This window comes from Podarcis bocagei, assembly GCF_964188305.1.
Source record: "Podarcis bocagei genome assembly, chromosome: 6".
Taxonomy (NCBI): domain Eukaryota; kingdom Metazoa; phylum Chordata; class Lepidosauria; order Squamata; family Lacertidae; genus Podarcis; species Podarcis bocagei.
The window spans coordinates 75650808-75664085 of NC_138130.1; the positions used below are offsets into that span (position 1 = coordinate 75650808).

General features: G+C 39.9%; 1 protein-coding gene across 18 annotated transcripts in view; it reads right to left on the minus strand.

Moving 5' to 3' along the window:
- Positions 1 to 13278, minus strand: part of ZBTB20 (zinc finger and BTB domain containing 20) — a 487687-nt gene that overhangs the window by 191842 nt on the left and 282567 nt on the right. Inside the window, exon 6 of one of the 18 annotated variants that reach the window (XM_081197912.1) lies at positions 1836 to 1971. The exons of the other annotated variants lie outside the window; for them this stretch is intronic. The gene's annotated coding sequence lies outside the window, so the exon portion shown is untranslated. The remainder of the gene's footprint in view (positions 1 to 1835; positions 1972 to 13278) is intronic. 18 annotated transcript variants of the gene reach the window in all.

The following is a 13278-nucleotide window of genomic DNA, read 5'->3' on the forward strand; positions in this document are numbered from 1 at the left end:
CATTTGTATACTGGTTACAGTTCACATCAATAAAAATGGTATATACTACTTACAATTAGTTTACTATTTTCTTGGTGGCAATTAGGGCATAACCCACATTAAGAAGCAGTTACACTCATTGTGCTGAGTGACATCCATTGCTTTTCCCCCCTTAAAAAAATGTTTAGGGGATACTCTCATTTTCCTACTCATATTGAAATACTGCCCCTCAATGAGGCCAAACTTAGATTCACAAAATGTTTAGGGGTATGCGTACCCCTGCGTACCCCCAGAAAAAGAAAGCACTGGTGACATCTATAATATTTTTACATAGCAAAACCATACTGTATAGGTGATAGGTTTTACATATATTAACTAATAACTGTTTTTGAATTTAGGTGGTACTGCCTAGTCTCTGAGTGCATTTTGTAGACATCATGGTGTGGAATGATTTCCAGGAAAAAGATCCATTCAGAAGTATTTCCCAGACAGAAGAAGTGCTTCATATTTAGAATAAGACCATTCATTCGCCTAGCTAGTACAGTCTACTCTGTCTCATTAGTTCAAGGGGATTAAAATATATATTTAAAAATATTTAAAGACTGCAGGTGTTCCCTTTCAACTGTATTTCCCCCCTCTTAGCTAAATAGAACATGAAATTTGTCCTGCCTGTTCCACATTTGCAAACACTGATGTGAATTTGCTTTGCATGCAGAGGGTTCCAGTTTCAATTTCCAGGCAGGAATGAGAAAAAATCCTGTAGGTCTGCTGCCAGTCAGAGTAAACAATGCTGAGCTAGCTGGACTAGCTGACATAAGGCAGCTTTCTATGTAGCAATAGGTATTTTTTAATTGCTTGGCCCCTGAATAAGCATTTTAATTAAATCACTCCATGTATTTTATTTTTTAAGGTTTGGCTATGTCTCTGTAAGTTTTCACAACGTTTATAGGTCTGAACATGTTTTTATGGGCCAAACTAGATGTTGCAAAACCAGCACATGTATCAGACTCAAAATGTGTGTGTTTAAGAAGAAGGAGAAGAAGAAGAAAGCAAGCACGGAAGGCGGCAAATTTGATTGGATGAGCAGGCGAAAGGGGAAGTGGCTGTGCAACCCTCTCACCTTTTCCTACTCAAAATCCCTTCCTCCATCTGCTTTTGAACCTGCAGGGAGAAATACAGGTGCCAAGCATGTATCTGCATAGAAGATTCCCACAAAGCCTCACGTGTGAATTATTCATATCATCTTATAAGGAAAAAGAACAGAAGGGTGAAGAGTTAATTTTATTTTATTTTATTTTTAAAAAAACCCCTTCATGTGCAAAAAATAAAATAAAATGGAACTCCGATCTATAAACGATCTACTTTTTTCCTCTTATTCCCAAAGGTTGCTTTTATGGAAGCATTTTCTTTTACTATGCATTCACTGGAGAGTTCCTTTTCTGCTTGGCTGGGCAATCAGGTATTCAGAGCATAATGTAAATGCTCAGAAACACAGGCATGAAAAGTTGCCAGACAAAGAATCCAAGTGAAGGATTTAACATTTTCTCTTCTTCCCGACCCCTTCCAACAGCACACTTGTGTCTCCTACAAGCACCTTGTTAGCTACTGCCAAGGCTGACACCCACTGGTGACAGCAGGAAAACCCACCATTGCAAGCGAAAGTCAACCTAAACAATATTGATTGGTCTGTCACTAGCAATTAATGTTGAGTAAAGCTTTCTCAGCTCTGTAAAAGCTGCTAAAATCTTCAGCCTCTAGTGTGATAAGAAAACAAAACAAATATTATATTTCCTGCTTTGCTTCGGAAGCACCAATAGCTGCAACCACATCACAATATCTGAATCCTCATCACTCACCACCATGGTTGTAGTTCCTGTTCCAAGTGATGACGAAGGAGCCTCTCTGCCTCTTGAGAGTGACAAGGCTTGGCTGCTTCGCCTGCCTCAGCTTTTTGAGTTCACAAGGATCCACAGGGAGTGCTGAGGCAGAGAACTTAGGGAGGGGAGAGGTGGGAAGGAAAATCACTGGAGCCTCTTAACGATCAAACTTCCACTAACTTAGAGGAAATGTCTTATAAATAAACAGAAAAAAAGCAAAGCCCATTCTGTCCTGCCAGAGGAATGTACATTATTGCCTCTTGATCGAGCATTTTATACAACACCAGAGACGCAACCGTGTCTCTCGAAACGGCGTCTCTGAAATTCAGAGTGGGGGGGAGGAGAGAGAGAGAAGGAAAGAAAGAGCGTGTGTATATGAGAGACAGAGAAAGGAAGAAACTATAAAAACAAACAATGCTGGGAGGTTCATGCAGTTTTCAGTAGGAAAACAAACTGTCCAAATTCAACAGCCTACTAACTTAATTGCTTTAGCACTAATAATCACGCAAGCAATGAATGTATTTAAGTTCCACTTTGCCATTCTATGACTTGTGAAGTTCAAGGCAAGGGACAGGAGAGGACAGATAGCTATAGAAAGATTTGATAGTATTGATAACGTGCCCTCCTCCTTCCCATCTCCAAACCTGGCCACTTGGGGATTTTTTTTTTTTTTAATGTATCAATTGTTCAGTCACAATTCAGAATTGCTTGAATACAGGGATAAGTATAGGCTAAGCACAGTGGTTAAATGTCAACTGCTTTGGAAGAATTGTGCAGACGGTACTGGTTTTAGATCATGCAAAGGGGGTACACAATACATAGGTGCTCAGAGATACGGAGAATGTAGGGCAGGACACTAAAAGCTGCTGCTGCGGGTGGGATCTTGTACTGGGGACAACAGGGACCAACCACTTTATTCCGTGGGGTAGTTTGCAAGCAGAATGAACTGCTGGGCTGACTTCCACCGCTCTGCAGCACCACCTTCACAAACGGTAGGAAGGCACTTTCAAGCACAGAATAGGTAATCTGAGGAACTCATAGGGACCCACCTGACCTTATATAATTACTGTTCCTAGTATGTGCCATTAATATGAGCAATGAGTTACCCAGTGTGGGCTGAGCTATCCGCAGAATTGTTAGTCAGACTACCATCAGCGAGTCCAAATAAATGCTATTGTACCCTGACCGTTTTTAAGGAAAGGGCTGGTACGGTGATGTTTTTCTTGTAATGATCTATATGTTTTAATATCTCATATATTCTATTAATGTTTAACTGTTTTCTAATTATTATTTTTAGCGCTAAGCTGCCTTGAGTGCCTGTCAGGGGAAAAGAGCGGGGTATAAGTAAACATAAACATAATAATACCGTAAACAACTTAAGATTCTCACATTCTCAAGGAGCAAGGCTGTTAGTCCCATCCTCCCAAGCAGATTGAAAACATTCTTAGGCTGCATGAGATAAAAGTATCCATAGCAAAAGGAGAACACAGCGTTGGAGAATTTAGGTGCTGAGATTTCATCTTTACCCTTTGTTTGATACCACCCTGATAAGGTAAAAGTTAGTCTTGACTATCCTATGGAAACACTGGAAAAAGTGAGTAATGGCTAACAAATCCTATTGTTATTAATGGGCCATGAGCACAATTAACTTTAGCTGGATTGGGATCATTACATTTCCGAACTTAGGAGACAATTTATATACAGTACAAGCGAGTCAAGTTTTACTTCACTGAAATAAAAACTGATGATTGTTCTTTAAAAAGCACTGGAGGGAAGAATGAGTAAGAACCTAAAGTAGGAGAAACTGAGTTTTGAGAAAATATTTTTAACCTCAGAACTTAGAAATAGAGCCAATGCTACCAAATGAAAGTTCATATTAGGCTAAGTGGATTTTGAACTTACAATGCCTCAATAATAATTTTTGTATGGGTATAAATATAATTTGGCCCTTTGTGTATGATATACATAAACACTACAAAATTAAATTAACAGCCTTGACATTCTGAGTATTTATTATTTACTATTATAGAGCATGTGTAAACAGAAAGAGGAATATCAGGCAGTGAGATACCAGCAACTATTGGGTCAACCAGACTTTGAAAGAATGGAAGCAGGTTTTCTAATTATTTTCAACCCTTCTTCAGATTTTGGTGCCCAACTATTTAATTAACATTTTGCCTATATCTGTGTCCTTCTTGCACTTATGATGCTCAACCAGGTTAACATCAGACTAACAAGGCAACATGTATTCCACTTTTTTCTATTGTTCTGAAGAAAAGTTTTTAAAAAGTAAGAAGACTTGTGTCTGGAATCTTATGACATGTTGGTCCAACCATGGCATTATTGCAATTGCTGTCTTATTGTTTGGAGCTAATAAAGTTATGGAAACTGTCTTTCTAAGCACATACAGTACATTTTCAGCTATGGCTCAGGCCACTGGCAATAGGGTATTTGTACTTTTCAGATATTCCTGAAAAATGGCAAATCCAGATTAAATAGGAAAGAAATGTGAGACAGCATTTTTATGCCATGGATGCTGAAGAAACATGAGAACTACTCTCAGAGTAATCATGAGTCTGGAAGCACTCTGTGCTAGCAGGTAATCAGGAAATGCATCTCAAATCATTCATGGACAAAATTAAGATAGAATTTATGGTTCGGTTTTGAGGCCATCATTACGTTATTATTTATACCTTTCTTCCAAAGAGCTCTATGAAGCTTACATGGTTCTCCTCCCCACCCCCACCCCAAAATCCATTTTATCCTCACAATTCTGTGAGGGAGGTTAGGTTGAGAGATGGTGACTGGCCCAACATCACCCAGTGAGCTTTGTGGCCAAGCAGTAATTTGAACCCTGGTTTCCCTAGAGTCTAACACTCTAACCACTATACCACACTGGTGGCGATGACCTTTTGTGCTTATCCAATTGGTCCACCTAAACTAGCAGTGATTGGCATAGTGACCTCTACTTCCAAATGTGTGGCTCATGAGTAATTGGTACTTTGATTCAGACTGATGGTCTCCTACCAACATGCTCAGTTGGAAGTACCCTTACCTGCAAACAGTAATAATGAGATTTATTTCCAAATAAATGTGTCATAGATGGAGGCCACAGAAAGTAAACACAATCAGAGCAGAGCAGAGTTTCTAGAAGAAGAAGAGGAGGAGGAGGAGGAGGAGGAGGAGTTTGGACTTGATATCCCGCCTTTCACTTCCCTTAAGGAGTCTCAAAGCAGCTAACAATCTCCTTTCCCTTCCTCCCCCACAACAAACACTCTGTGAGGTGAGTGAGGCTGAGAGACTTCAAAGAAGTGTGACTAGCCCAAGGGGAAGCGAACCTGGTTCACCAGATTACGAGTCTACCACTCTTAACCACTACACCACACTGGCTAAGCTAACCTAGATAGCTTTCCAGGATGACAACTAAAGGAAAAGGGGAAAGACAGATATTGTTTCCCCTCTTTGGGATTCCAACATGCTAAAAAGAGAATCAGAATCATGTCATTTCTTCTGCTATCACCTATGGTGCTGCAGTCACAGCTCCAATTCACATAACAATAAGAGACAGGAGGGCAATCACGCTCCTTCATTGTGCTGACATTTCCCATTTGTGCCCTTCTTCAAAGTTTTAATTTGGTAAAGGTGCTTTGCAGCTTGTCTTTTAACAGGTCACAAATAACTTGGGATGCAAGATCTCATATTTCATTTTCTCCTGCTGGTGCCACTAAATATTTCATCTACCTTTAAAACAGCAGACGGCTTTAGAAGGCCCTATCTTCCCCCACTTATCTGCACTGTTTGCACACTGGTTCAGGGGATTTGTTCTTCAACATTAGACCAATTTGCTCATACCTAATTAAGTAAAAGTAATCAACAAGCCATAAAACAGCTCAACGCTAGGTACTGTATTTGCTTTGGAGACAGTTTTAAAAACATATGTGAGATGTATGTGTAATACACAAGGCCACAGAAAGAGTCGCTTAGCATAAAGATACCCCTTCGTACATGGTCGAGATGTCTCTGAATCTTCAATTTCAGATTATAGTAATTTAGCACACACTCTGCTGGGTTGTTGTTTTTTGGGGCAGGCGCTCATTTTACAAATGCTTTTTCAATATATTCTAACCCTTTTACAGTCAACAGAAAAATAGTATTGTGTATATAAAGTATTGCCCTTGCATGCCTGAGGGTTGGGGGTAAATTCTCCCCAACCAGTTTCCCACTTCCCTCAAGAAAACTCGTGATTCACCATCCTGAATCTATTATTATTATTATTATTATTATTATTATTATTATTATTATTATTATTTATTCTGAATTGAGTACCATTGGTTTGAACAGGACAACTCCAGAGTAAAAAGTTTGCCAAAGAGAGCTAAGTGCCTTATGTCTTCCAGGTCCTCATTTACAAAATGAGACCTATTTCCTTTCTTCACATGATCACCATGTGGATACCTGGAATCTTAATGGCCAGAGACAATAGTAACAAGGAAGAAAATTCTGCCCTTTAAAACTTGCACATCTTTTTGAAAACTACTGTAAATAGTTTAATATTTGTGTCGCCTGCAGCATCATGCGTTCTTCATCAATATTTATGATACATGATAGATCTGTCCTATTAAACTAGGAACTGATAATCATTTGCCCTTTGGATATATGCAGTGCACTGACTGTGCTTATGTTTCAAGCGGCTGTGCAAATTTTGCTGTACTTAGCTGCCCATAATTTCACCTTCCCAGAGAAACTATCTTAAACAGCAGGAGGTAAGAACCACCACATATGTTCATTGCACACAAAATGGTCACCAGGTGGGGGCTCCTTGGAATTACATCCACATGACAGATGCTCTGTGCTGCAGGCTGTTTTTCTGCATGGAATATGGTCACCACTACCCCACAGATAATCTCCACATCACTGCAAAGCATTCCTATATCTAATTTACAGTGGCACGGAGGCCATACACAGGGTCCTGCTGAGAGTATTCCAATGACTATGGAGGGTAGTTGGTAAGAAGGGACAGGGACTTACTGGGCCTAGCACCTTGTCTCTGGAATGCTCTCCCTCGAAATATTCATTGTGTGCTTTCTTTAATGCATTCTGGAAAGCATCTAACACTGCTGCTTTTTCCTGTTGCTTTTAACATGATTTGATGCTGCTTCTCTCAATTTTTTGTTATGGGCCTTTTTCTTATTTCATATGCAGTGGTACCTCGTGTTGCATAACCTCCAGGTTACGGAATATTTGGGTTACGGCCGCAGCAAACCTGGAAGTGTATACTTCAGGGTTTCGCCACTCATGCATGCGCAGAAGCGCTCTGCAGATGTGGCACCTCTAGTTATGGATTTTTCAGGGTGCGCATGGCACCCCGAAACGAATTAAATCCGTAACCAGAGGTACCACTGTATTTGAGCTTCCTCATAAAGCTTTCTGTTAAGGTGTGCTAGCTTCCAAAATCAATAAATAATATTTCGTTTTCTTCCCTCCTTCCCAACTGGTTATTAACTGAAATAAATAAACACTAAGTACCTTTGGTATATACTTGCTATTACACATTAATAGTTTGTCGCATGAACATAGGAAGCTGACTTATCCCAAGTCAAACTATTCATTGACAGGGCTTGATGCTGTCTCCTCTGGCTGGTGGCAGCTTTACAGGGTCTTTCAGGCATGTACACCACTGGCTATTCATTTTGACACATCTGTATTCCGCTTTTTAGCCAAAAAAGCTCTAGAGCAGCTTATAGCTCAATGAAAAGCAAACCACTCCATGCCTCCTATCTTCCTCTTTGCTGCAGCCTGCTTGAGAAAAGCTAAAGGCACCTGGTTTCTCAGCAGAGCTCCCAAAACAGTCTTGCTCATCTCCTCTCTCTCTGCTACAACCTGTTCAAATGGCTGCTGCAAAGTGGTGGACCTGGGAGAACCAAAGGCAGCTGGTGCCTCAAAAGAACTGATGTGATATCCCTGCTTCTTTTCTCTTCCTCTGCTGCAGTCTGATGTGATCCTTTTAAGTGCAAATGCTGGGAACTGAAACTGGGGCTCTTCTTGCATGCAAAGGATATGCTCTACCAGCAGTCCCCTTAATCTGACCCAAAATTACATAGCAAAAACCAGATTTGGAAATATTTCACAATGAAACACTCTGCACTGCACTAACTCGTGACCCAACAATTAGAGCCTCTTTTTATTATAACAAGCACTCTTTTTTCAGCTCATAGAACTGAGTAACAGCAATAACATCACAACTCAAGGCTACAGCAAACTTTCATAGTAACCAGGGCAAGGGAGCCATTAGCGAGTCGAACCTAATAGAAATATTTGGTAGAGATGGTTTCCTATGTGTCAAAGAATAGGAGAAATGTATTAATAGGATAAGTTTAAGTCTGCCCTGTCTACTTCCTTGAAAAATATGTTTTAAGAATACTGAACATGCAGAATGTTCTTTCTTCCGGTATAACCAACTGAAACAAAATGAACTACGGACTTTACCTACCAGATAAAGAAAATAGATTCAGAGAGCATGGAAGAGCTTTGCATTATTATCAAGACATTTATAGCACCAAGATAAAATATTTGCATTTTAAATGAAATATGCTACCTTACCTTTTTAATGATTTGCTGCACTCCTTTGCATGGGAAACAGTTAACAGGATATGGTCTGAAGGCACATGCCTGGGCCTGGTCAGTGTTTGAATGGGAAACTTTCTGAAAACCCTATGAATACTACCTTGGATTCCATGATGAAATTAAGAGTCTTATGCTCTACCTACTGGGCTATGTTAGAAAAGGCATGTGGCAAAAAAGAGAAGGGGAAAGCTGCCCTCCTCTCCTGCCCTGGCCAAAATTGGCCAGGAAGGATTTGGAAGAAGCTTCATCAAGGAATCCCACAACCACCATCAAGAAGATACGATTTATCTACCCATGAAGAAAAAGCCCCCTGTTCACTTATAATTTAAAGGTAGGGTGAAAGAAAATGAAGGAGAAAAATACAAAGGTTACCCTATGTCCCTGAACTCCCTTTCCTAAATCATTGTATATATAAAACTGGGTCATTTAGATGAGAGGCATCAGTCATGTTTTGGAATAGGAAAGCAAACAATTTTCATTCTATTGTGCACTTGTATTTGAAACCAACTTTTCTGCTGTGACCCTCTATACTTACCCTGTCTGTTGCTCTAACCAGCAACATGCCTTTTCAATCTGCCTTCCTGGGGTCTGCATTTGATTACAGCATTCATGTTCTATTTAGATTCTTTTGTACCATGCCCTGTGGTGCTAGTACGAAAGGTGTTATTTATAAAATGTAATTCTGTTGTATTGCAATTTGGATTCAAAGAGGACAAGTAATATAAAATACTTAGTTTATTTAATAATTTCTTGGATTTATTAAATCAGGATCTTTACAAGATTAGTGCTGGGAGGTAGGAGGAGGTTATTAACTAATAAACAGGCTTCAGGCAACCCCTACTCCTCTACAGAATATACATTATTTAAACAGTTTCTCTTTGGAGAACCAAGATGTGCATCCAGCTCAAATTTCTCTTCCTTTTTTTTTTAAGCATCAAGAAACAGACATTTGTTAAGATTTCTTGAGCTTATATTAGTTTCAAACAGGTCATTTGCAATTGTATTTTTCTCCCTGGCAGTAACATTTGCGAAAAATCATCAGAGAATATCATATACGTCTGCTCACATATATACAGTTGTCTGCTCACTGGGAAGCTTGTGGCTGGCATCAGAATACACACTTCTAGGGAAAATGCCATGCATGAAGCAGCACAATTTCATCAGCTATTGCTTTTTTTAAAAAGTGTTTGGAATTAAATCTTAATGTCTTCAGTGACACTCTGTTTCAAATAAACATATTTAGGACTGGGTCCACCCTTGCAGAATCCATTGCTGTTTTAGCTACCATCATGCAGGCTGTATGTCCCAACAGTTATAACAACATTCCATGCAGTTTTACCCTATTCCAAGGCCACTCTGTCTGCCTTCAGAATCTCACCCTGCCCCGTGATATCTATCTGTCTACATAAATATTCTTCAGCTGTCCTTACAGAACATGTCTGGGGCCATATAAAAGGTAAAGGTAAAGGACCCCTGGACGGTTAAGTCCAGTGAAAGGCGACTATGGGGTTGCGGTGCTCATCTCACTTTCAGACCAAGGGAGCTGGGGTTTGTCCCCAAACAGCTTTCTGGGTCATGTGGCCAGCATGACTAAAACACTTCTGGTACAACGGAATACCGTGACAGAAGCCAGAGCGCACAGAAACGCCGTTTACCTTCCTGCCACAGCAGTACCTATTTATCTACTTGCACTGGCGTGCTTTTGAACTGTTAGGGTGGCAGGAGCTGGGACAGAGCACGGGAGCTCACTCCGGGGTGGGGATTCGAACCACCGACCTCCCAATCGTCAAGCCCAAGAGGCTCAGTGGTTTAGACTACAGCACCATATACATTTTATAGACTCAATAGTGTTGGTAGCTTGTGCTAAAGCAGCAGTAAGGATGACACCTGGCTCCTTCCCAACAGTGGTGCAAACTAATAATCAAACTAACCCCCAAAATATGACAATCTCCCTGACCTAAATAGGAACAAAACTATTTTGCAAGCTACACCAAGGAAATTTTTATCCGGCACAATAGTTTTATGTTCTTCTTCTAAGTGTGCCAAAACCCTTAAGCTGGATCCCCATGAGCTGCTGTGCCAACTGTAACTAATTAGAATCTGATTGACAGTTCATATTAAAAAAAAGAAAGAAATGGAAGTTACATGCTTTGGAAATTTGAATGGTATCTAAAGTAATGGAGAATAAAATTATTTTAAATTTTTGAAATTAACAGTCATATGTGGACTGAAGAACATAATCCTATCATCACCAGTCTTTATCTCTTTCTCATGCTGTGTGTTGTTTTTGCATCCACCTTTAAAATCAAAATTATCTCTGATCCTAAATCAAATGTCAAGTAATTTGAGTAAGTAATTTTACCCATTTAAAATGAAGTGAAGCTTGAACTTGGGCAATTGATAGTCTGTTAATTTGTCAGTAGAACAGGGTCTTTCGAAAAAGATATAGAACTCTAATATGCAAATATTCGAAAGCAGCAAGTCTGAATTTATTTAAAAACGCTTGTTTTAAACATTTTATTTTTATATCCATTTCTGCTTGAGTGGAGCAAAACAAGTGGAGCGACAGAGGAAGGCGTTTTCATTTCAAATATTAGGAATGAGCCAAGCTGTGGTTTGGGGTCAGATTTTCTTAAAATAATTCTGGCTACCAAGAGCAGCTAACAACAACTGACAGTTAAATTGCCATTGATGTTGTATATTACTTTGGGTGCCGCTGTGGCAGAGCATGCAACTCAAGATTAAAAAAAATAAATAGATTACATTAAAAACACTTTAAAGCATTGGCCTAAATCCACAGAAACATGTCGCCACATCATAAGTTGACTTAAAAATACACTACACATACACACACACCACCAACTTGGGGAAAAGTCAAAAGCATTGTATAATAGGGAAGAGCTGATAATTGGGGGGGGGGCGGGGAGGAGAAGGAAAAACACAGCTGGGCCAGAGCAAGTCCTAGCAAGCACCTAAATGAGGCTGTCAAATCATGCCCCATATTCATCTACCACTACAGCTTTTCTCTTCTGTGGCAACTAAACCGGAACCTACCAAACTGAGTATAACACGCTTGATTTTTAATGAAAGAACCGGAATAAGTGTGGGAGAATGGGGGGGGGTGCCTTTTAAAAGTATAGATGATTGGATGGTTTTTTTGCCACAAATTCTGGGAGTGGGGCAGAGAGGGAGAAACCATACTCGCCTAGAAAAGCAAGACAAAGTGTTCTGTGTTGCCTACAAAAGGTAATGCCAAGGTAAACTGATTAATCACTAAATGCTTATCACACATTGGGCTAAAAGTGACCCTATATCATGTGGGGTTTTTTGCAAAGCAGGAATAGCAGGGCATGAAAGCTTGTGGAGAAATATTGTCTATAGGAGTTGTGCTTGGTGGGATGGAGAAGAAGCCCACAGCTTCTTCATGAAAGCCAGCTACTTCAGGCTGAAAGGCCACACCCAAATACTCCCCAAACAGTTCAAGCAAGAAAGCACCAATCTGCCAGTAGAGTTTCTTGGGCTATCTTGCCCCTTTTGAATGATCATGGTACTCAATCTTAAATATGTTCCAATATATCTGTTTTACTGCTGTTGTGCTAAGGAAGATGACTCAACAGAAGGGGGAAAGTTTCACAGTAAGGCAAGAGTTCTCTAATCTTGCCATTGCTCGGCAGAGCTCCTCCAAACAATTCAGAGCGTCCTTTAGCTTCGGCAGGTTTAACAATCACTTAATGGGTGGCCACAGGCTGCTCCCTTTCCAGCCCTAGGAGGAAGGAAGTGTAAGAAACCTTTCTCCTGTCCAGCAGCCACAGACTGCCAATGGGGTCATGCTGGATTGAGTCATCTGCAGCTGCCACACAGCTGCCTATACTTCAGCTGGCCAAGAGTGGACATTCTGACTCCTGGCTGAATCTAAAATGAGAGAAAACCAAGAGCTTTATGTTAGAATAGGCAACTGGCAGCTCAGGAACTGAATCTATCCACTCCATGTTCCCAGTTGTTAGCCAAACTGTGACAGACTGAGAGCCTCTGCCACATTTGATCGTTTGCACAACTGTTTGCACAAATCACAAAGACAATCTTGTGACAGGATGTTGTATTCTATCTCATCATCTAATTTAATTCATTTAACAGAAAGCATAAAGAGTTGTCAACTGGCAAAAAGACAAGCCAGGATTTCTGTGTGTGTTCTTTAAGAACAGAAAAAGTAGCAGACCCACAGGTATAGCATAATGAAAATTCAGAATATTGCCATTCAGAGAGGAGGTGCAGAAGGGAAGAGAGAAAACCTGGGATTTTACTATCATAGGATGCAATATACCTGCATAAGAAAGTGAAGTGAGAGCAATACCAATAATTAATTAATTACAGTAATTATTACCAACACAGTTGCTATGTGGAAAATCTTGATTTAGAGCAAATGTATAATTTAAAGCAATTATCCAAAGGTTTGTTGAGTTTTACACAACTGTGAATCTTGCCATTGTTTTAAATGATTCAGAGGTAGTTGGTCTGAAACTGTGTCAATTTTGACAATTTGTACTTCACTACTACTCTTTGGATCAGAGTCACCTGACACATGTGAGAACTACTACTTTAAATGTAGAATTCAGATGAAACTTGGAAGGTAAGAAGGAATATGACATTAAACTAACAAATAGAGAAGAAAACTTGCACTAAGAACAGAAAAGCCACAACATTTCACCCAACACTTCCTGTTGGCTCCAAATTAATTAATGTGGATCTAAATTTAAGAAGAAAAATTATACTAAGTCAAAGGACTACTTTGAATCTGTGT